The 26654-nt window shown below is 43.3% G+C and overlaps 1 long non-coding RNA gene across 1 annotated transcript; it reads left to right on the top strand.

The window, feature by feature from the left end:
* The first annotated feature begins 16907 nt into the window (after positions 1-16907).
* On the top strand, positions 16908-26440 carry LOC142465499 (uncharacterized). Its single transcript, XR_012787894.1, has 3 exons — positions 16908-17001; positions 25885-26044; positions 26363-26440. It is a non-coding gene; the product is annotated as an uncharacterized LOC142465499 (long non-coding RNA).
* Positions 26441-26654: the final 214 nt, after the last annotated feature.

A 26654-nucleotide genomic window follows, 5' to 3' on the forward strand; every position in this document is an offset into this window, starting at 1 on the left:
AGTAAATCCCCTTCGGTGCTTCCTATTGCAGCAGCGTGCTGTAGCTCAGCTGCAGAATAAGGCTGCGGTCCCAGTCACTGCTACAGCGCACACCTCTTCTCTTCTTCAGGTCTAGCAATGTATAACACGGCTATTTTCTGCTTTATTTATATATATATATATATATATATCTCTATATATATATATAGATATATATATGAACAGAAAGAGAGAGAGAGCGCACGCCCCATAGCATAATACTGCGTAATTTATTATAAAAAATGGGGAAGGGATGGAAGGGGGGGGGGGGGGGGAATCGCACTCACAGGATAAAAAATATTAAAATGCAGTTTGTGAATAAATTCACCACCATCCGGTACTGCTGGGCGGTCCCTTCACGGTAGCTGTTCCTGATCACCTCCAGATCACCTCCAACCGGATAAGGATGCCTTTGTACCGACTGTATGCTGATCGAATTCAGCTCTCCACTCCGAATGGCCGCTATTGTCTTCCCGCGCTTCGTGTGGCCTCATGCGCGTGCGCAGCGTCTTCGTGACGTAATCGCGCTTCCTCAGTCTCCCTGACGCGTTTCGTCACCAATCGGCGACTTTCTCAAAGGGCTCAGCCCTTTGAGAAAGTCGCCGATTGGTGACGAAACGCGTCAGGGAGACTGAGGAAGCGCGATTACGTCACGAAGACGCTGCGCACGCGCATGAGGCCACACGAAGCGCGGGAAGACAATAGCGGCCATTCGGAGTGGAGAGCTGAATTCGATCAGCATACAGTCGGTACAAAGGCATCCTTATCCGGTTGGAGGTGATCTGGAGGTGATCAGGAACAGCTACCGTGAAGGGACCGCCCAGCAGTACCGGATGGTGGTGAATTTATTCACAAACTGCATTTTAATATTTTTTATCCTGTGAGTGCGATTCCCCCCCCCCCCCCCCTTCCATCCCTTCCCCATTTTTTATAATAAATTACGCAGTATTATGCTATGGGGCGTGCGCTCTCTCTCTCTTTCTGTTCATAGATATCCGTGGAGGTGGTTTATCCCTTGTGAGAGCAGCAGAAGACCCTGTGCATATATCTTATATCTCCCATTATGGACTGACTATTGAAGGACTGGTTGGATTTTTATTACAATTTTACACTTATTTTGCTTCATATTTTCACTTTTCACCTTTTTTAGCACTTTTTGCACATTTTTTTCATATTTGTATTTTTCTATTCCATGTTTTATTCACATTGATGTATTATTCTATGATGTTGTTTTGAGTATATTTGTATATTTAGTTTAGTATTCAAACAGGTGCACCCATATATACATTTTTATTTTTAAACACATTTAGGAATCTTACACACTTTTTATTTACACGATATTAGCACTACAGTAAATTACACAGAGTAATAGAATATTATTTTGGCGCCACAATTATTTGTTTTTTTATAGATATATATATATATATATATACAACTACACATACAGAGTGGCATGCGGGGGGGGGGGAGAGTTACATTGGGGGACAAAAAAGTGACAAGGGGAGGTGTGTAATGGAGGGACAGTGTGATTTGTGGGAGGTGTCTCTAGCTTCTTCTGTGCTGATGTATGATCTGAGCATGAGACAGAGCCATGCAGTCTCTCTGCATCAGAGGAGGTAAGGACCAACTGAGGGGGGAGATTGTGGCGGGAGCAGTATTTGAAGAGGAGGTCCCTCCTCACCTCACTGATCTCTGATACCTCACACCCACTGAGCCCCATGAGGGAATCAGAATGTCAGGAGTGGGAGGAGGGACCTGAATTCAAATTTAAGGAAGAAATGTGTTTTGTTTCGGTTCTGTCCCGGATTTGGATTTTAAATACGAACCTGCAGTCCAGATTAATACGAACCGCTACAGTTCACCTTTGGCAAACCCAGACTCCCCTAAGTTTGGAACTGCTGAATTTTGGACCCGTGGACCTGTCCATAATTAATGATCACCAAATAATTCACTGATGCATTTACTCTGATTAAAGGCATTTCCTTTGTAATTGTAGCACTTACTTTCTATTTGTTGTATACCCATTTCTCTCTGTACTGTACATTATTTCTGAAGAAATTACATTTTCGACTGAACATTTTTAACCTTGTGACAGTTTTCAGCAGTTGTGAGGCTATTATCAAAAATAATGTCATCTTGTTATAATAGTGTTCTTTGTGCTTAATCCTTAATTCTAATTTTTTTGCTCGATTTTGTGTTCTATCATCTTTTCTTAATTCACTGTATCATTTATGCCTGAAGGATACTAATCTTGTGCTTTGAAGCCATTTCATTATTTTAAATTTATGTGAATTTAGTCCAACTACCTATTAATTTAATTCCAGTATTCACTGCAACTTTATACTGTATTACTTCATACAGTATTATTTAGCTCAAACAAGTCTACATAAGAAAGCAATTTTGGAGAAGAATGAACACAGAAAGCAATATTTTCATTGTTTGAGAGTCACAATGCTCCCATTTTCTCTGTGCGCTCCAGTTCATGATTCGGGTCGTCATGTATGTGCCGCCCTTAGGCAAACAATATTAATGACACCTAGTAGAACCCCCCACCCCCCTAGGTAAGAAGCAGGGGTCTCAGGAGCTGAATCACATTCATTTCCTGGGATACCTACCTCCTTAGGTGCTGGTATGTCCTGTTCAGATTTTTGATCATATGGGCCAATAGGAAGCAGGGACGTCATATGGGAGGTAAGTATCTCAGGATTCAGGGGGTCACCGAAGCGGAAATTAAGGGGGGTTCAGCTCTGGAGACCCCCTGCTTCAATCCTACATGTATGAAAAAAAGCAGCAGTGCTACTCTCTCCCTCTGCTGCACCCCTGAGACCCGCCGCCCCTGAGACATGCCGCCCCTGAGACCTGTTGCCCCCGAGACATTCCACCCTCCAAGGCATGCCACCCCCGAGACTTGCCCCTCCCCGAGACCTGCCGCCTCCTGAGACCAGCCACCCCCCAGGACCCGCCACCCCCCTAGACCCGCCGCCCGGAGACCCAACGCTCCCTGAGACCTGCCACCTCCTGAGACCTGCCACCTCCTGAGACCTGCCACCTCCTGAGACCTGCCACCCCCTGAGACCCATCACCTCCAAGACCTGCCACCTACCGAGACCCGGCGCCCTCGAGACCCAATTCTCCCTGACACCTGCCGCCCCCTGAGACTTGCCACCTCCTGAGCACCGCCACCCCCCAACATCCGCCACCTCCCGAGACCTGCCACCCCTGAGACCCATCGCCTACCGAGACCCAATGCTTCTTGAGATCTGCCACCCCCTGAGACCCGCCGCCCCCTGAGACCTGCCGCCCCCTGAGACCCAATGCTCCCTGAGACCTGCCACCCCCTTGAGACCTTCCGCCCGCTGATACCCACCATCCCCTGAGACCTGCCTCCCCCTAAGTCCTGCCACCCCCTGAGACCTGCCACTCCCTGAGACCTGCTGCCCCCAGACTTCAAGTCTCTTAAAGCTGCAGACCAAACAATATCCTACATGTGTGTTTTTCTTAATAAATCAGTTCTGTACTGTCACGGTGAGATTATGGCAGGCTGTATAAGGTCACATAAATATATATAACAGATGATATATATTTATCACTTGGTCTGAACTGAAACGAGTCTTAGATATAATAAAGTATATTTATTCCTTTGGATAGGTGAACACACGAATAATACAGTAACAGACAAGAAGTACACTTACTTTGGGGTTGGGGAATGAGAAGTATATAGCATAGCAATTCTCTCGCAATCAGGTAGCCATCAGATGATACATTGAAGACAAAGTATACATGGTGAACATCAGTTTATAAACCTTTTGTGCCCTATCCTTAACCTTGAGTACCGTGGATTGGTTTTCAATTAACTCCAGCCAGTGGTTAACGTGGAAACACTTTTTGACCCATGCCCCCCGGCCAGGCTGGATATGCGCAGTGGAGCTCTGGGGTCCCATTTCTATAACCCCTCCTCTATATTAGGAATGCCAGCTAGTCTACCAAATGGAGTACCTGGCAGGAAATCCTTTGTTGTGAGGTGTGAAATGGAACACTTGAAGACTGCCCTGGTTTGAGGAGTCTCCACCCTCATGCAAACAGTGGAGGTGACAAAATCCTTTGAAACATACTCAGGTCCTAGACATGGGGTCGCCTTTCTGGCCATATGCTACTGTGGTATGCAAAGGAATTTCTTCTGAGTTTTACCCATATCTTGGAATACAGTATGTTGGATAAAACATGAACATATTAAAATATCCGGTTCCTTTGGATCCAGCAGGTCCAAACTTCCCAGTTCTCAATGCCGGAACTGGGACACCCTATGGTCCAATTTGCGACCTGCTACGACCTGGGAAACCGGAGATACACAAATACACTTAAAAACCGTTTTACATTTTTTTTTTTTTTTTCAACATTCTGTTTATTGTGTTTTTCAAAGTGTATAACATACAGTTGTCACATTGTCAAAATAAAAAGCTTTCCATGGGACAAACAACATACATACCGCCATTCATACCAACCTGGGAGAAGGGAGACAGGAGGGTGTGGGGGTAGGAAGGGGGGGTGAGGGGGAGGGGAAGGGGGGGGGGCAGAGGAATCCTTTCTGATGTACGATGTTCTCCGTTTTACATTTTAATACACAAAACTCCGCTGTAAATCAAATCACGGTTTTTCACTAAATCCCCATTGAAAACAACGGGTTCCGCCACCATAGACTCTCAATGGCAAACCGCGCCACTGGCGGCTATGGGAATCCCCGCCATAGACTTTCAACGGGGCGATGCCGCCATTGAAGTCAATGGGGGTTTTCCGCCGTAGCCGGTCAATGGGGTTTGGCCGCCATTGAAGTCTATGGGAACAATCCCGAACTTTCAAGGGGGTCCATACTCCGTCGGGTTGGTCCCAGAGGGTCAAGGATGGTTCTGCAGTGATGCCGGAGCAGTGGCTACAGAAACCCCAAACCCTGACTCTCTGGACCCTCCGGAACCGGAGCTATGGAATACCAAATTTCTGCATTTGACACTTAGCCGTTTTCCTGAGCTGTTTCTGCCGCCGCCATTGGAACCTATGGCGCGGCCCGCTCTCCTCGGTTCGACCTTTTTCGGGGGTCCAGGATACGGGGACCCGGTTGTGGTCGAGTGGGGGGAGGTCTAGGAACTAGGGACAGAAAGAATTTTATTCCTAGGGGCCCTAGAACTGTTTATTCCCACGCCACTTGTCGTTGAACTTGACTTGTAAGTGATCAAAGCTCTCCTATTGAAAATGTATCCGCTTTGCGGTTAAGCGGTTTGGACGGCAGCCAACTCGTTCCTGGAAAGCTCTGTGAGGGTTTCTCCATTGAAGTCAATGAGCCCATAGACTTTCAATGGGAAACCGCCGCTCTCCCTCTCGGACGCCATCTGCTGGTCTTCTCAGGAACCGGACTCCACAGCAAGATTCACCATTAAAAAGCATTGAGCCCGACACCTGCTGGCTGTTGGAGGGAATGGAGACTTGATTTCAGAGCTCCTCTCTCACCAGCACTATTAAAGCAATTACAAGCGGCAAAAGCGTGATTCTACCTGATTACTACACAGCACATCATTTATAAACATCCAGAGATGCCGATTAGCAAAACAGCTCGATCCAAAGGCCAACCGGTTACCACTTTTTTCAAGAAAAATGGAGCGCCCCCACCCGAAAATAAAGAGATCCCTGTGCAGACATCAGACAAGGCCCCTGCTGTGGATCCTCTTGTAGAGGAGGAGGGGGATGAAGATATAGTCCGGCGCAAAGACCTAAAAGCATTCTGCGCAGATATGAAGAAGTTCTTCATGACAGAACTTTGGGCGCTTAGAAAAGACCTAGATGCTCTCGGAGAGCGTACTGACTTCATTGAAACTAAAATGGACGAGACAACCACCGCCATAGCTCAAACACACGACCAGGTCACTGCTTTAAATGACAGAGTCAGATTTCTAGAAGATAAGGCAGAGGACGCCGAAAACCGCGACCGGCGGTGCAACATCAGGCTACGGGGGGTCCCTGAAAATATAAATGACCCTGAAGATTTTACCAATAGGTGGCTGGAGCACCTTTTTCCGGATAAACCAGACTCTGAGATACGGCTAGACAGGTGCCATAGAGCTCTGCGCGGGAAACCTCAGAGTGGTGACCCCCCCAGAGATATTGTGGCACGATTCCACCATTTTCGCACCAAAGAAGAGGTGTGCAGGATCTCCCGTGAAGCTAAGACCCTTGAGTTCGAGGAGGTCAAGCTCCAGATATACCAGGACTTAGCCCCTGCCACCTTGATTAAAAGAAAGGCTCTGACTCCAATTACAAAAGTTCTCCGAGAGCACAACATCAGATACAGATGGCTGTTTCCCTGTGCCCTCCTTTCAATTAAAAATGGTGTTGCTCACACTTTAAAAAACCCAGAAGACGGAGAGGGCTTCCTCGCCAAACTCGGGATCACTGGAGCAATACTTAGCCCAGCACAGCCACCATCCGTCATCGCCAACCCCCTCACTCCCTCCTGGAACATATCAGGGACCCCCCGTGCTAAGCAGCATGTGGTGCGGGAGGCTTCAGGCTCCAACTGATCTTATTCAGCACAACAGCACAAGTTTACAACCTCCCAAACCTCCCGGAATGAATCCCTGTTCAAGCCCACTGTCCCACCAGTACCAGATATCACCCGGACTTACCCCCTCTGCCAGATGTCAGCTTTAGCCCGGAGCAGATCCGTTTGCGGTTTTGGAGCGGCAGCCATCTTGGCCCCGTCCTCCTCTGTGCGGAGCGGGAGCAGCAGGGGTTTTGGCGCGAAGGAATCGCTGACGTCACCCGGAGGTTCCATCTTCACGCGAGATCTCAGCCGCAGACTGATGACGTCGGAGAGACCGGGACTGTGGGACACGAGACGGCCCCTCCATAACCAGTGGGGTAGGAGGGGGAGAGGGAGTCTCGGCGGTCGAGCCTCTCTCCCTGCTCTCAACTCTTGGCCTGCTCACCTTTGGTGATGGGGGGGTGGGGGCATGCCCCAGCGTCTGCGTGACCCAATGCCCCAGCGTCTGCGTGCCCCAGCGTCTGCGTGCCCCAGCGTCTGCGTGCCCCAGCGTCTGCGTGCCCCAGCGTCTGCGTGCCCCAGCGTCTGCGTGCCCCAGCATCTGCGTGCCCCAGCGTCACCACCCATAGCCTTGCCCCACATAATATGCACTCCCCGCCTTCTCGCGAGATCTCGGTCGCGGACTAGTGACGTCAGAGCGACCGGGACTTCTCTGCAGGAGGTGGTCCCTCCGCGGCCCCGCATGGAGTGCGAGGGAGACTCGGAGATCGAGCCCCTCTCCCTGCTGTCGGGTCTCGGCCCGCTTACCTGGGGGGTCCGTGGGGGACCGGGGGGGGGTCACATATCCCAGCGTCGCCGCCCAGATCGTTGCCCTCTGTGCGGTGCATCCACAAGCTCCTAGTGACGTCAGTGCAGCCGGGACTTCTTTACAAGAAGCGGTTCCTCCACAGCCCCAGATGGAATAAGAGGGGGAGAGGGAGACTTGGAAGTCGAGCCCCTCTCCCTCCTCACGGGTCTCGGCCCGCTCATCTGGGGTGCCTGGAGGATATATATGGGTCTAGTTACCACCAAGCATGTCCCTGCCCCCCACACAATACACAACACCCAACAAACATAAATAAATAAATAAAGATCATCTCCATGTTAAATATTGCCCCACATAAGGTGACACAGGGTCTGGGAATCACATAAGACAGAAGTTAAACCCATATGATCCCATTTAACAGAGATGATTAACATTTTATTAAAAAATAGTAGTATATATGGAGAAGATATGTTATATGGGTTAGAGGTATATTATTATTGTTATGTTGAGTACATGTGTATATATATATATATATATATATACATATGTATATATGTGTAGGTGTACATATGTTTGTGTATATGTGTGTTATTACATATTACTATATACGCTATATAAGATTCCGCTATGATAAATATCTGCTATTTCGGTTTAGCTGTATAAGGTGTGCTACGAGAAGGTCTATTATGTCACGTCATAAGGACTGCATCAGTGATGGAGACATTTCAGCACATGCGGATTCGTTCGATATAAATATATTTAGATATCTCTATATGAAGAAGTGGGTTATATGAGGGATACATACAATACAATTTACATATTATTTGTTTCTACGGATTGAAATTACCGCACGTATTGTATCCATATGCTAATGTTTCTCGTGTCATATCTGCCTTATATGTTCGGGAAGATGATGTGCAGACACATATATATACATGTTTAAAATTTCATAAGTTAGCTTAATAAAAGCTGTTTAGAAGCTGTTCACATTAGATAAGATTACAAACATAAGGGCTCAACGGCCTAAGGTTACTGTTATTTTACCAAGGTTAACCCCACTAACCCCATTGCCAGTAATAGCACTATCTAGATTACAATCGGGATTCAGGATTGATGGTCATTAGGGTCACTGTTAGTGGCACTGAGTTGATGTCACTATCATTTTATGTTGCAGTTCACAAAATATGCTTTGCTTTTTCCTTTTTGAAAAGTGCCGGGGGAGATACTCCCCTTCGAGCATGTGTCCCCTTCATCGGTCCCCAAATATGAGGGACCGATTTCAAGACCCAGGGTGGGATGTCTTCAACACAGGAGACTGGCCCATCTTTAAGATGGAGTCAGAAGACCCACCCTCTGGGCACAGGAGCTACTCTCGGGGGCTCCCGAGATACGCCCTTGTTTTTTGTTTATCCCTTTTTACAATTTTATTATTATTTTCTTTTTCCCCTATTGTCGCTTCCCCTGTCTTGTCTACCTTTCCCTGCCCTCTCCCTTTCCCTTCCCTCTCCAGGGAGCATAGATTCCACCCAGAGCGTCTAGCCGACACGATAGTTTGGGACACATCCGCAAGAAACCTCAGATATAATTTCACAAGTAAGTATGCAGATCACTATATATATCATTCCCTGCTTCGTAATACATGGCGTTAACATTAATCTCTCACAATGTGAAGGGCTTTAATAGCCCAATCAAAAGAAAGCTTGCTATTTCTACAAGAAACGCACTTTAGTAATAATAGCTCCCCAGGGTTCCTAGATAGGGGCTTCTCCCAATTTTATACAGCATCAGCATCGGTCAAAAAACGTGGGGTAGCCATCGTATTTAACAACTCAATCCCATTTATTCCCCAGACAATCAAAAAAGATGTAGATGGTCGTTATATCATTTTAACAGGGACCATACATGAGCAGCCTATTACGTTGGCCTCCCTCTACGCGCCCTGTACACAGGATGCGTCCTTTTTTGACAGATTCTTTCGCCTGCTAAACTCAGCAGCTAAGGGATACACTATAATAGCAGGAGATTTTAACATCACAATGCAATCTTCAATAGACAGATCAGGGGGAAATGACTCCGATAATAAAAAAGCTCAAAATTCCCTGCACAATGCCCTGAAAGATAATCAATTAGTAGACATATGGAGGGAGCTCCACCCTACGACAAGGGACTACACTTTCTATTCACACCCACACACCTCATACAGCAGAATCGATTATCTCTTCGTTTCGTGCCACCTGGTCCCTAAGGTCAATCATACAAAGATTCATGATATTTCATGGTCTGACCATGCACCAATTGAGCTCAGGTGCAACAATATTCAGACCAATAGACCAGGCGCAAACTGGAAACTTAATGAATCTATTCTTAAGATACCCGAAACCTGCGAAACGATAGGTCAAGAAATAACTCAATTCTTTGAGATAAACACAGGCTCTGTGGAGTCCCATATGACTTTATGGGAGGCTCATAAAGCAACGCTAAGGGGCATAATAATTAATCTCACTGCTAAAAGAAAACGAGTGAGGGATTCCAAAATTCGGACGCTCCAATCCAAATTGCATTCCCTTTCATCGAGTCATAAAATCAATCCCGATCCACCTACGACACAGGAACTTAAAGATACAAAAATTGAATTAAATATGTTATTGACTTCCCGGGCAGATAACTCCCTATGTTGGTCTAAGAGGAAGTTTTATGAAAAAGCTAACAGGCCGGATACGATGCTGGCGCGCGCACTGAAAGATAGGCAATCTAAGTTTAATATCCAAGCTATACGCTTAAAATCGGGTGTACTTACGGCCAACCCTAAAAAAATAGTGGAAGAATTCGGTTCATTTTATGGCTCCCTATACGACGGTAAGAAGGTGGCACACAATAACAACACGAGCAGCACACTGAGAGATTTCTTAGCCAGCTCAAAACTAGAGAGATTGACAGAGCTAGACAGAGAAGCTATGGGCGCTGACTTCACATTGGAAGAAGTGTCGCAGGCCATCAAGGAGCTTAAGCCATCAAAGGCACCAGGCCCTGATGGCTTTTCGGGGCTTTATTATAAGAAATTTTCCGAGTCACTTGCTCCGAGGCTGCTCCAAATGTTTAATGCTATCTTAGCAGGAGCCCCTATTCCTGAGGACATGCTGCGAGCGTCTATATCAATTATACATAAACCTGGCAAGGATCCGCTAAATTGTAAAAGCTATAGGCCAATATCTCTAATTAATACCAATATCAAAATATATGCGAAATTATTGGCCAACAGATTAAGTCATATCCCAGACTAATACACCCAGATCAGGTCGGTTTTGTTAAGGGGAGGCAGGCAGCGGATAACACCCGACGATTTATTGATCTGTTTGAATTGGCTAACAAAAATAACATACAAAGCATGCTATTAAGTCTGGATGCAGAAAAAGCTTTTGATAGGATAGACTGGCCATACTTAAAAGAGACGCTCGCGGCATTTGGCTTCGGAAATCGGGTGAGTAGAGCGATTATGTCACTATACTCAGGCCCAACCGCCAGGGTCATACATCAGGGCTTCCCCTCGGTCCCATTTCAAATTCAGAGTGGCACAAGACAGGGATGCCCTTTATCTCCCCTCCTGTTCGCCCTATGTATTGAACCCCTCGCGGCACGAATTCGAGATAGCCCGGATATCTCAGGGTTAAACGTTTACTTCATATCACATAAAGCGGCCCTGTATGCTGATGATATCCTATTAATCATCTCCAAACCCCTTACATCATTACCTAACCTGTTTGACCTACTAGATAAATTCTCCAAGGTCTCGGGTTTCAAGATTAACCAATCCAAATCTGAAGCTCTGAATATCAACCTCCCTAGACATACAGAGAAATTACTGAAACTAAATTTCAATTTTAACTGGCAAAAGAACTCGATAAAATATTTGGGGATCTATATCACCAAAGATGCAAAAAGCATCTATAAAGCAAATTATCCCAAACTGATCTGGACTCTAAAACAAGACCTAATCAGATGGTCTTCCAAGAAGATTTCTTGGATTGGGAGGATTCACAGCGTTAAGATGAATCTACTTCCCCGTATCCTATACCTCTTCCAGACACTACTTGTGCCACTCAAACTGAAGGACATACTCTCACTTCAGTCTGGAATATCTAATTTTATCTGGGGAGGTAAAAAACCGAGAGTAAATAAATTATCTATGAAGAGACCTATCTTAGCCTGTTATCATATTTTAAAGCGGCTCAATTAAGCCAGGTCATACAATGGCATTCCGACCCCAAATTAAAAAGATGGGTAGAGCTCGAACATGCGGCTTGCTCCCCTTTAGAGCTTAACAATTTGATTTGGCTACCTAAAACATCAAGGAAAAACACTATTTTACCGCTCACCTCAATGGCTAATTCCTTATCTGTTTGGGAAGCATCAAGATTAAAAAACTCACTTACTTCAGCAAATTCCCTGATGTCACCCATTTGGAATAATCCTAGCTTTGCACCGGGTCTTATTGGTCATAATCACTCAATTTGGAAACAAAAAGGCTATACTAGACTCAAAGATCTGGAGGGTCATGATCTAAAAATTAAATCTCAGACTAGAAAAAGACATTCCCCACGCTGAATTCCATAAATACCTCCAGCTCAGATAATTTTATAATAAATTTGCCCCATACCCCCCATTGACGAATTTTGAAAAGCTCTGTCGGGCAGAAACCGACACTAAGGGACTCATATCTACGATATACAGAGAGGTAGTCGAGCCTGCAATCTCAAAACACCAATCACCTACATTCCGTACCCAATGGGAAAGAGACCTGGGGGAGACCTTGGACGACGAAGAGTGGAATGCTATATTCCTAGGAGCCGCAAAAAGTTCTATATGCACCACACTGAAGGAGAACGCATATAAAGTTCTTATGAGATGGTACCTCACCCCACTCAAATTATCTAAGTTTGTACCAGGGTCCTCCCCATTGTGCCCTAAACAATGTGGAGGAACAGCTGACCTGTTACATATGCTGTGGTCTTGCCCGCTGATATACCCGCTATGGGAAAAGATCAGAAATTGGATCCAGAGAGTATTTGATCTCACTATTCCCCCAGACCCGTGGCTGTTTCTCATGAACAGACCCCTAAAGGGCCTATCAAAATCACACAATAAACTAATTGCACATTTTGCTCTAGCTACGCGGTGCGAGATCGCAGCACTATGGAAACGCCCCGATATTCCAATTATCCCAAAGATTCGGAATCGTATTTGGTTTATCTGCCAGATGGAAAAGTTAACGAGCTTAGTTAATGACACTGGTGACAATTATCTAAAAGTTTGGGCCCCCTGGCTTGCCCAAACAGACATCCCTGGGGTAGAGCGTAACACAATTTGGCTATAATAGTAATAAATGCGTTCTCCTTTGGGGACGTGAGAACCAACCCCACACCTAGAACCTCATACTCCTTACGCCCAATCATTTATTCTACAGAAAGGTCTCACTAGTTGATACATAGTCCTCACGCTGTCCCGGTGTTCCCCAGATGTATTCATATCCTTGGATAAACCTTCCCTCTCTCCTTCCCCCACCCCCTCCTTTACCTCCTCCCCCCCCCTTTTTTTTTTTTTTTATATTATTATTTACTCCAGTACCTTACACATGACGATTCCCACTCACGTGGTTAAGTAGGGCCCGAAAAACTATGTGAGTTTAATATGCTTTTGTTATTGTATATGATATGCTAAATATGCACCTGATGTCTTTTTTTTATGTATATCATGCATTTATGTATAATAAAATACAAGTTATAAAAAAAAAAAAGCATTGAGCCCTAATGGCTGCAAAATGGTGCCTGAAAAGGCGGGAAAATCTACACAAAGGGTTATAATCACTATACAACCATTAACCCTTGTGCTCCCGGATGGATCCCAGTGTGTGTGGGCTGCAGACCAGTTGTTACAATAAAACAGGGGAAACAGGGGAATACACATGTACATGTCATTACAGGGGTTAACTCACCGTTCTGGGTCTTAGCCCAGTTAACCCTTTGACTCCCGGGTGAGGTCAGGGGATGGCCAAATGGGGTGTACCCCTTTAATCCCGGGCCACCCCCTTTCTCCCTCTACATGTACTATGAGAAAATACTTGTAGCATTTTTTTAAACAACTCTGAATTACATTTTTACTGTATTATACTGTAACAAGCATTTTTTGTTTCTATAGAAACCATTTACAACGTCACATCCCCATCCTTTTCTGAAACAAGCTCTGGTACATCCCTTTTTGAGCCCTGCCCTCTCTCTAGCACTGCAACAATTGTATCTAGTGACTGCCTGGTCACATAATCTTCCCCACAGAAGTTTGTATCTTTGGTCCTCTTCTACTGCACTGACATTTAGTGAACCCCCGAGCCGAATCTTAGCCGATCGATCACAGGAGAAAACAAAAAACAGCAGCTTGGACTGCTGCTTTAACATTTTGGTGTATAATTGACCTGCAATAAGAAGTACAGATCTAGCAGATGTTATTAGACCCGTTAACACAACGCTGGCACGTTCTTTAACAGTAGTGCCATTGAAAACAATGTTTATTAGACAACACATGCTATTTAACGCATTTGTGTAAGCTAACTCGCGTTAACTGGGGTCACAACATCTGCTACATCTGTAAACCTTTTACACCCCAGTGGTAAAATAGGAGTCCATCCATTGAATCTGTGCTAAATCGACCAGTCAATAGTTGTACATTAGAATTCAACCCTTGTAGGTCTTGCAGTTCACATGTGAGTGTTTTCCAGGCTAGGAAATTGTCAACAGACTCACTCAGCAGTCTGTGTGCAGATGGGTGTCTTACACCAGGGGTGCGCAAAGTTCCCGTGCTGCGGCACCCCTACCTGCTCTCCCCCTGTGTCACCCCCCCCCCCCCGGCGGGGTCATGTGACATCACATGACCCACGGTGTCATTTGATGCAGCGTCTCCATGGCAACGGGCGTCAAATGACGCCGCGGGTCATGTCACGTCACATGGCCCGTTGTCACGGAGACGAGTGGACACGGAAGCCGGGTAAGTGAGCCGTGACCCCCCAAAAAAGTCAAGGGGGCGCCCCCTCCAGTTTGCGCACCGCTGTCTTACACAACGTTTAAACAAAAAGTGATACATATTCACCACCAGAGAGGATTTCCAAGTGAAACAGGGTTGCTTTTAATTTAACACTTCACAGCATTTTCACAATACCTGACTTCCAAGCGACCCAGAACGGGAACGAAGCACACAGACAAGCCCGTGATGTTTGCTAAACAAAAAGACGAGCAAAACAAACGTTTTCTTTTTCTGAATGCGCCCTGTGCATTTTGCAAATTAATATTATTATTTTTGTCCGTCGTCTTCCGTGGAAAATGATGCTTGTCTAACAATCCTGTGGCTGAAATACCTTCATATAGATAAATAGTAATTTGCTGAAATAAGACAGCAGTGTGAGGAATATTCTAAGATCTGAAGAGGATTATTGCTGATGGAATAAGCAGGGTGTCCGCAGGGCCCAGTGCAGGGGTATCCAACTACAGTACAGTCCTCAAGGGCCATCAATAGGTCAGGTTTTAAGGGTATCCCTGCTTCAGCACAAGTAGCTCAATGGAGCCATCTGTGCTGAAGCAGATATATCCTGAAAACTTGACCTGCTGGTAGCTCTTGAGAACGAGAGTTGTCTACCCCTGCTCTAGTCTGTTTGATAGAAAATGTTCAATGCAGAACAAAAATGTCCCTTAATGTAAATCACAATGTTGGTAAAAGTTATTTGAATTATTACATGAAATCACTATGTTAGTACATTCTTCTATTCCAGCCATAGGATCTGCTCCTCTACACCATCATATATCCCCAAGCACATCTACACCATCATATATCCCCAAGCACACCTACACCATCATATATCCCCAAGCACACCTACACCATCATATATCCCCAAGCACACCTACACCATCATATATCCCCAAGCACATCTACACCATCATATATCCCCAAGCACACCTACACCATCATATATCCCCAAGCACATCTACACCATCATATATCCCCAAGCACATCTACACCATCATATATCCCCAAGCACATCTACACCATCATATATCCCCAAGCACATCTACACCATCATATATCCCCAAGCACATCTACACCATTATATATCCCCAAGCACACCTACACCATCATATATCCCCAAGCACACCTACACCATCATATATCCTTAATACTAGAAAACAAAAGCACCCTTTTTGACAGCACTCGTTGTATATGATAGTGTAAAGATGAATGATTTAAAATGTAATCTTTTAATTCAACTGGTTAAAATAATTGTCAAAACATTAGAACCAAAAATCCAACTGACATTGGTAACAAAACACAAAAAACAGACAACATTAATTAGTCCTTAAACTGCAAACTAGGTGGTTGATCAAAATCTAACCAGACTGACTAATGGCAGAGAAGAAACCCATATATGAGAGTAAACCTCCTAGTGCAGCAATCAAAAGTTTAAAAAGCCTGTGTAAATAAAACAGGTAACATGGGACTGATCTTACACATGTATATACCTCTTGAAGAATCTGGGTATATAGTAGATGGATGTTGACTCACTGCCTAAGTGATGACAGTAGTGTATATTGGGCACAAGAGCTCACAAAGTGTGATAACTGGCTCTGGGGCACGGATCTAGTCCGTATCCAGTTATAGCCCCTTAATAAAATGTGCGATATACAGCAACGAATATACACATGAGACTGATCTTACACATGTATATACCTCTTGAAGATAATGGGTATATAGTAGATGGATGTTAACTCACTGTCTAAGTGATGACAGTAGTGTATATTGGGCACAAGAGCTCACAAAGTGTGATGACTGGCTCTGGGGCACGGATCTAGTCCGTATCCAGTTAAAGCCCCTTAATAAAATGTGCGATATAAAGCAACAAATATACTGCAGTGTGACAACAAACAAACATAAAAGAGGGGATGGTTTGATGCAAACAGCAGACGTGAATCAGCTGCTGTTATAAGGTGGAACAAAACAAGGAGGGGTGAAAATATATATACAGTTCAAAACACCCTCACTGCAGCAGCGTTATATCCACAAAACCAACATCATGGTTGTGGAAGCTGATTAATCCTGCAGATGGTAAAATACCATTAAGTTTGTTCCCCCATATTAGAGTATATACGGTACCTTCTGTGAGTATACAGAGCCGTGCGATAATACACACACGTGCAGCTCGATTATAGCTACAGTGCCAGCATAAATGCCAATAGGGCTCAGTAATGCTGCAGTTTACACAAAATGCTCATAGAGTATACAATCCTTTGGTTAAGTGTATACATTACCAGTTAACCACTCGAGGTACCTCCTAGCAAGCAAACCGGCACTTAGCAGTGCCTCTCACCCTCTAACCGGCATGTGAGCGTCATGACATCATGACGTCAGTCCTGTAGCCGCCTCCCACCTGACGCACGTTTCGCTGAGGCGCTTTTTCAACCACCTTTGAAAAAGCGCCTCAGCGAAACGTGCGTCAGGTGGGAGGCGGCTACAGGACTGACGTCATGATGCCATGACGCTCACATGCCGGTTAGAGGGTGAGAGGCACTGCTAAGTGCCGGTTTGCTTGCTAGGAGGTACCTCGAGTGGTTAACTGGTAATGTATACACTTAACCAAAGGATTGTATACTCTATGAGCATTTTGTGTAAACTGCAGCATTACTGAGCCCTATTGGCATTTATGCTGGCACTGTAGCTATAATCGAGCTGCACGTGTGTGTATTATCGCACGGCTCTGTATACTCACAGAAGGTACCGTATATACTCTAATATGGGGGAACAAACTTAATGGTATTTTACCATCTGCAGGATTAATCAGCTTCCACAACCATGATGTTGGTTTTGTGGATATAACGCTGCTGCAGTGAGGGTGTTTTGAACTGTATATATATTTTCACCCCTCCTTGTTTTGTTCCACCTTATAACAGCAGCTGATTTACGTCTGCTGTTTGCATCAAACCATCCCCTCTTTTATGTTTGTTTGTTGTCACACTGCAGTATATTTGTTGCTTTATATCGCACATTTTATTAAGGGGCTTTAACTGGATACGGACTAGATCCGTGCCCCAGAGCCAGTCATCACACTTTGTGAGCTCTTGTGCCCAATATACACTACTGTCATCACTTAGACAGTGAGTTAACATCCATCTACTATATACCCATTATCTTCAAGAGGTATATACATGTGTAAGATCAGTCTCATGTGTATATTCGTTGCTGTATATCGCACATTTTATTAAGGGGCTATAACTGGATACGGACTAGATCCGTGCCCCAGAGCCAGTTATCACACTTTGTGAGCTCTTGTGCCCAATATACACTACTGTCATCACTTAGGCAGTGAGTCAACATCCATCTACTATATACCCAGATTCTTCAAGAGGTATATACATGTGTAAGATCAGTCCCATGTTACCTGTTTTATTTACACAGGCTTTTTAAACTTTTGATTGCTGCACTAGGAGGTTTACTCTCATATATGGGTTTCTTCTCTGCCATTAGTCAGTCTGGTTAGATTTTGATCAACCACCTAGTTTGCAGTTTAAGGACTAATTAATGTTGTCTGTTTTTTGTGTTTTGTTACCAATGTCAGTTGGATTTTTGGTTCTAATGTTTTGACAATTATTTTAACCAGTTGAATTAAAAGATTACATTTTAAATCATTCATCTTTACACTATCATATATAACGAGTGCTGTCAAAAAGGGTGCTTTTGTTTTCTAGTATTAATGTTGTTCTCTCTCTCCCCTTATTGCACCGTTGTTTATATCACATATTTATTTGAGGCAGACGCGAGGGTTCCCTTTCTCTTCCCCCTTCCCTAGAGTATACCATCATATATCCCCAAGCACATCTACACCATCATATATCCCCAAGCACATCGACACCGTCTTATATCCCCAAGCACATCTACACCATCATATATCCCCAAGCACATCTACACCATCATATATCCCCAAGCACATCTACACCGTCATATATCCCCAAGAACACCTACACCGTCATATATCCCCAAGCACACCTACACCATCATATATCCCCAAGCACATCTACACCGTCATATATCCCCAAGCACATCTACACCCTCATATATCCCCAAGCACATCTACACCCTCATATATCCCCAAGCACATCTACACCATCATATATCCCCAAGCACATCTACACCATCATATATCCCCAAGCACATCTACACCGTCATATATCCCCAAGCACACCTACACCATCATATATCCCCAAGCACATCTACACCGTCATATATGCCCAAGCACATCTACACCCTCATATATCCCCAAGCACATCTACACCCTCATATATCCCCAAGCACATCTACACCATCATATATCCCCAAGCACATCTACACCCTCATATATCCCCAAGCACACTTACACCATCATATATCCCCAAGCACACCAACACCATCATATATCCCCAAGCACACCTACACCATCATATATCCCCAAACACATCTACACTTTAGCAGAGAGGTTATGCACGACATTTTCTTTTATAGTTCCGAGACTCTGAGGATGTAATTAAACTGCTTTACTTGGTGTTTTGGGCTCCACCATGTTGATCTTCTCTTGATCCCTGCTGTTTTGAGAATCAGCCATCACCTTTCCTTGCCCGGGGTTCATTAAATAAATACAACGTAATAATAATGGAATCTCTATTTTTCACACCTAAATAGTTCTTTAGAAAGTCACCACTTTGAGGGCATTGCTATTGCGTGACTTCAATGAGTCCTTTATGCAGATTGTGGGATCGTCCCCCGTGCTGTTATTAAAATAAAGCCAGTGGTAATAAATTTTACATGGCATATTATATACATTTGCATGTTGTTGAGTTTGCTAAAACAGCATTTAGCCTTGGACTTTGCATGCAGGTTGAAGTCTGCACTAATAAAGAGGAACACATTTAATCTTACTTTAATTGACCAGTAATGCATGTGCGGTATTTGTGATGACTATCTTTCCCAGGGTGATGGAAGAACATTGAGTATTAAAGTCAACACAGCACTTCACACATGGCCACAGATGTTTCCTCTTTATACAGCACCAAGAAATCTTTTGTTGATGGGTATAATATAACATTGTTATTAAATATACATGTTATGGTATACGTTCAATGACATTTCACTGTTTCTGGGACTTAGAAACATAACAAGATGCAAAGAGAGAACAGCTTTCATAACATCTGGCGAAAAATCTCCAACTTACTGGAAGTCTGGCTCCAGACTCCAGAGACTCTCTCGGCAGAAGGAGTCTGTAAAATAACTTGATGTTTGTGAACGTCAAGAGAATGTCAAAAAGGCACAACACAAGCATGTCATAGTTAAATATTCAACTTCTGATAAGTTAATTCGGCAATCACTTGAGATAATACTGGTCCTATTTCACAGGCACGCTATATAGCTCCATCGATAATGCATGGCATAGTCATTCCATTTCTAGACACTTCTGGCCTGATTTAGGGTGTAGATGCAGTCGTAAAGATAAAAGAGGCTAGCACTGCACCATCACTATTACGGAAAGTAAACCCCGATTTAGAGTTTGGCTCATCAGAGTCACAAATAACTGTTCTTAAAATATTCTATTAAGGGCTCGACGAGAGTCATTGGAGTCCTGCCAAATTATATGTTTGTGTGTAAAGCCCAGGATTAGAGTTACAAACCCCCTCCCCCCTGTGTCAGTGGTCTTGCGAGCCCCCACCCCCCAAATTTCACATCTTGCAAGCCCATTCTCTATTCCACCCCCTCCTATGTATTTATCTCCCTTCCATCTCACACTTAACCCTCCTTTCCTCACTCACCCACCCACTCCCCCCCCCTCACATAAACCAACTGTCGCTATTATAAAACAGGTGCAGTTTAGCATGTGAACACCCATGTTAAGCTAATTCCAATAACTTAAACATAGATATGTCATTGCTCTACCTGTTGAGTTACATCAGGGGTAGGCAACTCCAATCCTCAAGGGCAACCAACAGGTCAGGTTTTCAGGATATCCCTGCTTCAGCACAGTTGAATACTGAGCCACTAATTGAGCCCCCTGTGCTGAAGCAGGGATATCATGAAAACCTGAGCTGTTGGTGACCCTTGACCGGAGTTGCCCGACCCGGAGTTAGATTAACATACCCCACACAAACAGGGTTTTGCGCCTATTTTTTACTAACTCTAACTCCGTTATTTCTACCAGGCACACAATGTAATTTAGCAACGGCCTAATGCGTTTCAGAGGTGATCCCCAACTCTTAACTCTCCCCTTTTTGTGTCCTGTTCCAAATGTTGCAAGTGCAGCATAGCCAGGGCCGTTTTAAGACCTTCGTAGGCAATAGGCACTTTTATTTCTAGAGGCCTGTGTGTCCGATATTTTTATCATTTTAATGCTAATTTCATCGTTTGCTTGTTTCTTTCGATACTAGCGATATTTGGCATTGATACTTTTGTTTCGGTATTTAAAGGTATTAATACTTCGAAGGCATTTTAAATTAAAATTTGCTGTTTTATCTTATTTTGTGATTTTTTTTTTGTTTAGGTATTTTTTCAAGTGAAATATTGTAGGCCCTAAAAGGTTCGTAGGCCCCAGGCACTGTGCCAAGTCGGCCTAATATATAAAGCATCCCTGCGCATAGCAGCAGTTCCAGGAACTGCAAGAATAGAAGATTTTGTCTCAAAGTGTCGGTGCAGTTGTTTACTTTTCTTTTGGCTTCATTTTCATTTCAAATCTTGCCCGAGGGAACTTCCCATTTGCTTAATAAGCTTCAATGGAACAATTACTCCAGGCTAAATAGTGCAGGAAAATCTTTCTCATAGTGTTTTTCCTCTATGAGGGTTCTTAATTCCAGCCATATTATCGTGATCACCAGCGCACATTTCTGTAATGATATCATGTCCCATTAAACCCACTGAAGTGAAAAGGCAAGCAAAGAGGATGTGGATATGTAGGTTTGTATTACTGATACTAAGAATCATTACACAGAAAAGATAACTTGGTCACTTATATAATTCTCTATTACAATGGCTCAGAACCATCGGTCTATAGATCAGTATTAGCGCCTAAGTCCTCAGATAGTTCCCTACTGCTCTTTCACACCTGACTCAGGGGTAGACCACGTAGCTCCGTTATTCCCTAAATAGTTAACGGACCTTCCCTCACCTTGACGGACATCCACGAATCTAAATATATGCAAAAACATAGTCCATTAGGCCCTGCATTTGCAAATGGCTAACGCGCCATTAGTCAGCTAACGTTGGGATAAGACCCACGGCGTTAGCTACCAGTAACGCCGGCTTGCGTTAGCCATATGATAGGAAAGATTCCAGGTATGTATTGCGATGATATACATACCTGGCATTTGCCCTCCCAATTAAAAATAAATAATTATCCCATTGGAAGCCATAGTGGCCATGAGGGCATGTCTTCATGGTAACTAAGGTATTCAAGGGGTTCAAACAAATACCCTAACTACCCTACTACCCATACTATGTCATTAGTATAACTGATATGGTATACAAGGGGTTAACCACCCCCCTTAATTCTCCTGGGCTGCCTCCCTGCCTGGGGCACCTACCCCCATAATCCATCCACCTACCCCCACCCATATTATGTTTATATACATACACATAAACAGTTAAATGGTTCAAATTAACCCGATTGAGTGTCAGTGGTGCTACCTAGACTCTCAAGGAGAGCCTAGTTAGCCATAATGTCACTCAATGGGTAGCTGAAATAAATATTTGACTTACCCCATCTTTACTTGACGGCCTCCATCTTCAGGGCAATGATTTGGCCAGCCATGTTTAGCCAAATCTGTGATGTTATCAGTAAAGGCGGCAATCCCCGATTGGTTGCTGTACCATGTGATGCTATTACCACACATTGCGACAGCCCTGGCACCCCCTATAAATAACCAGGATTCTCCCAAAACACTGGACGTTGCAGCAGAGGCCACATCCGGTGGCTGAAGAAGACGTATACAGCTATAGATGAAGAAAGAAGAAAAGAAGATTTTCAAAGAAATACTTACACATGTTGGTTCCTAATTTAATGAAGCTTTGTGAATCCACCCCTCAGTTACCCTATACCTATACCTATACTTTTCACTATACTGAATAGAACAGAGGCATCTGTTTCAGAAGAATCCCTTCAGTGATCTCCTTGGGTTGTGTGTCTATTGTTTGGGTACATAAGGAATGTATCTGTTTGTACAGTTATGGTTAAACAACCAATCCAAGTCATCTTGTTTTCTTTCTTTTATTATGCATGATTGAAGCAGGGGGTCTGCCTAGCTGAACCCCATTAATTTCAGCTCCGGAGGCTCCTTGCTTCTGGAGGTACTTACCTCCGTAGGGGGTGCTGGTAGCCACTCCAGGGTTCACTATATGGCCTATTTTCAAAGCTCACGTGCCCTCCGGGCCAATATAAAGCAGTGATGTCACCCTGTGTGGCTTCCTATTGGTCCATGTGACACAGGAGCATTAAACTGCAGAGAGATACCGACACCCCCTTCGGAGATAAGTATATCTGGAAGCAGGGGGTCCCGGAGCTGAACCCCATTCATTTGGATCCACAGTGGATTGTCCGGTTCCTTTGGTCCACAGATGTCAGCGGATCAATCTCAAAAAGGGCGAATCGCGTTTTGCGTGTTTTTTATTATTATTATTATTATTGATACACTCTGCGGATTCCACAACCCGTGGATGGATTTGTAGAATCCAATCCACGCTTCTACAAATCTGTGGTTGTATCCAATCGTGGATTTTGATGAGTCCGTGCGGATTTAAATCGACCAAATCCGTTTGTGGATTTTACACCACGAAACGGATTTCGGAGGTAACGTCAGTAAAAATCCGGGAGGTGGATTTCGGCGGGTTCACCCTTCTCTAGTTGCCACACGAGCTTTTCCACTTTGTCTGTCTTTTAAGTGATTGCAAGTTCATTTTAGGCTATTTTATGTATAATGCAAACCATGAAGTAACTGATTAGTGTGAGAGAACAGTAAATAAATCATATATCAGGAGCAATGTCAAAAAGACAATAAACGTGTTCAACTAATGCATTAATCTAAATAACTTGCAAAGAAAACCCTGACTGATTGTTATTCTATAAATTATGTTTTAATGAAAAAGCAATCTGACAGTTATATATTAATTTACAGTACAACAGTGTTCATTTGTTGTCATAAAAGGTAATATAATCTCTTAATTCATGGGTAGATTTGTTAGGTACTTACATTTACACAAATTGTGTTTTTTTTACTGCTCTTGTTGCCTCAATAGAAATTAAATTACTATGTTTTCCGCAAACTTTTCGCTGTGCAGGATCTTATTTGTTTAAAGCAGCAGCCCAAGCTGCTGTTTGTTTTAAATCTTTTCCCCTTTAATATGAGCATCAATACAATCCACACAATGATAACTAATTAGTTCATTGCCAATCGATCCGTTCTCCTGTGATTGATCAGCGAAGATCCGGCTCGGGGGTTCACTAAATGGCTGTCAGTGCAGCAGAAGAGGACCAAAGATGCAAAGTTCTGTGGGGAAAATCATGTGACCAGGCAGTCACTAGATACAATTGGTGCACTGCTAGAGAGAGGGCGGGGCTCAAAAAGGGGTGTGCCAGAGCTTGTTGCAGAAGAGGAAGGGGATATGACTTTGTAAATGGTTGCTATAGAAACACAAAATGCTTGTTACAGTATATTACATTAAAATGTCATTCACAGTGGAGTTTTTTTTTTTAAATGCTACAATTATTTTCTCATAGTACAGAGCTGATTTATTTTAAAAAAAACACATGTAGGATATCGCTTGAACTGCTGCTTTAATGTGTTTAAGGCTGATGAATTTGTACATTATACTGTATGATTGGCACTATTTTTTTATATATATATATATATATAAAGCAACAACTAATACAGTATAATTCTGTGAAGACTCTGTGGAGCATTGAATTATAAACACCTGAAACAGATGATTTGCCCAATATTATAATCATTTTTTTAAATGGTTACCAGTATAACAATGTATCCGTTTAACATAGAAGCAAAGACCTATTACTGTTGGGTTTGTTATTCCATTTGATTTTCAGGAAAATAAGATAGGTGGAAGTTAAGCTCTTCCTCCTACTTTGTATTTAAACCCACAAACAAAATCCACATCTGGTGAAAAAGTTAACTACGTGGCTTGAAAAAGTTGTCAATATGAGGCATTATATAGTCATGTACAGGAAAAGAATGGGGGCTTAATAACCTGGTTATTTCATCATTAAATAATAATTGTGGAGGGTCAAGTTTTTTGTAGGGGGCTTGAGAAATTGGTAGCAAAGACAAAGCATACAGTAAGTATTGATGTGCCAGGATTACTTGTCTTGTACCAAAGTACAGTAGCAATTGTAATGGGTTTTTGAGATGCTATGTAGAAGGGGGAAATATGTGGGTCATTTTCAGAGGGAGTCAATGAGGGCAATTTACTAACTGAACCAATGCAAAGGGTTTAGCAGGTAGATATATCTGTTTTTGGCTTATCAGTTAGAGCAGGGGTGCTCAACTCCAGGCCTCAAGACTCCCAACAGGTCAGGTTATAAGGATATCCCAGCTTCAGCACAGGTGGCTCAATCAGTGGCTCAGTCAGAGACTGAGCCACTGATTGAGGCACCTGTGCTGAAGCTGGAATATCCTTAAAACATGACTTGTTGGAGTGTCTTGTGGACTGGAGTTGAGCACCGCTGAGTTATGCCATAGTATGGGATTTGGCAACTTCCCAACATACTGTACAGTATTTGATCCATATTTAAGTGTCTGTGTAACAAGACACCATTCTCCTATGTTGTTCCATGTTTATTAGATTGCTATTTGAGAATGTGCTGTTGGAATAGTTCGAACAGAGCAATGTATACCTGTGCCAATCTCTACCATTTTGTTTCTACTCAGCATAAACAAATGGTACCAATTCTGAGGTGGATAAACTCTCTCTTAAAATAATGATTGTCTTCTAATGTGAACAAGATTCTTACCTTTGATATAGATGAGAATTTTTTTCCCCTACTATACATTAATCATTTGGGGGAGGTGGGGGGCAGGAGTAACAGACCCACCTGATATTTTCTCCCATCATTCGCACTATTTGCATGGATAACTCCATTCTCCTGCTACAGAACAAAAGTGTCAGCTAAAAGACAGGAATAAACAAAACAATATGTGTAAGCTATCACTTATTACAAGGACCATCATCCTTTCTTGCACACATGGCAGAGTTATTAATATTAATATCTCCAGTAAAAAAGAATTCTTCAAAATTTCACAATGAAGTATGTGATCAGGTTAAAAAAAAGGAAAAGACCAATGAATTAGAACAATAGATATAAATACGTTATGCATACATTTTTTTTTTCAACGAAAACGTCCTGTTTAAAATAGAGTAGAAATGTATTTGTACAACACACAGTAAGATTGCTTACAGTATCTGTATTTATCTTCTACTGCAGGGATGGCGAACTCCTGTCCTCAATGGCCACAGATAGGCAGGTTTTAGGGATATCCCTGCTTCCGCACGTTGCTCAATCAGTGGCTCAGTCGAAGATCTCTGCTGATCGATCATGGGAGAACGAATCAAAAGGCAGCTTAGGCAATTCGTTTTCAATAAAGGTAATTAAAAGCTACATATGTTAAAACAGAAAGATATTTTTTTAAAGTGCCGCTTGAATTGCCTGTTTCAAGTCTGATGCCACTGAAATATTAAACCGTTACAATATTTCATTATTTCATTTTCAATACCAATAGAATTATGTGGCATCCTCATATATTGCATTATTTGTTTAATTAGGAAGAGTGGAAACTGTTACATATTCACGCAGAGAATTAGCCACATAATTAATACATATTGATGCATTTGTTATGCTCTTTAACATCTGGAAACATAGTGTTGAGCCCTTATTTTTGTTCTGTGTTTGTACGACTTGATAGCAACATTTGCAAGTGGAGAGGAAACTTTCAGAGGAAGAGGAGGAGGGACGAAGGAGAAGCTAAAATTCACAGAGGCGAGGAAGGTAAAGAAGTTATGAGAGGAGTTTATCTCCTAAAGTAAGAATTAGGATTTTACCCAGAGTGGTGAAATAATAAGTGCAAATAGCGCTCGTGCAGACAAAATACAGTGATATACAAAATAAAACCTGTGATACAGAGTTCGATGAAGGTAGTCCTTTAGCTGCCTGGAAGGTGAATCTGGTATCTCCCAACCAGATAAGAAGTCTGTGGA

This window comes from Ascaphus truei, chromosome 14 (genome assembly GCF_040206685.1).
Source record: "Ascaphus truei isolate aAscTru1 chromosome 14, aAscTru1.hap1, whole genome shotgun sequence".
Lineage (NCBI taxonomy): Eukaryota > Metazoa > Chordata > Amphibia > Anura > Ascaphidae > Ascaphus > Ascaphus truei.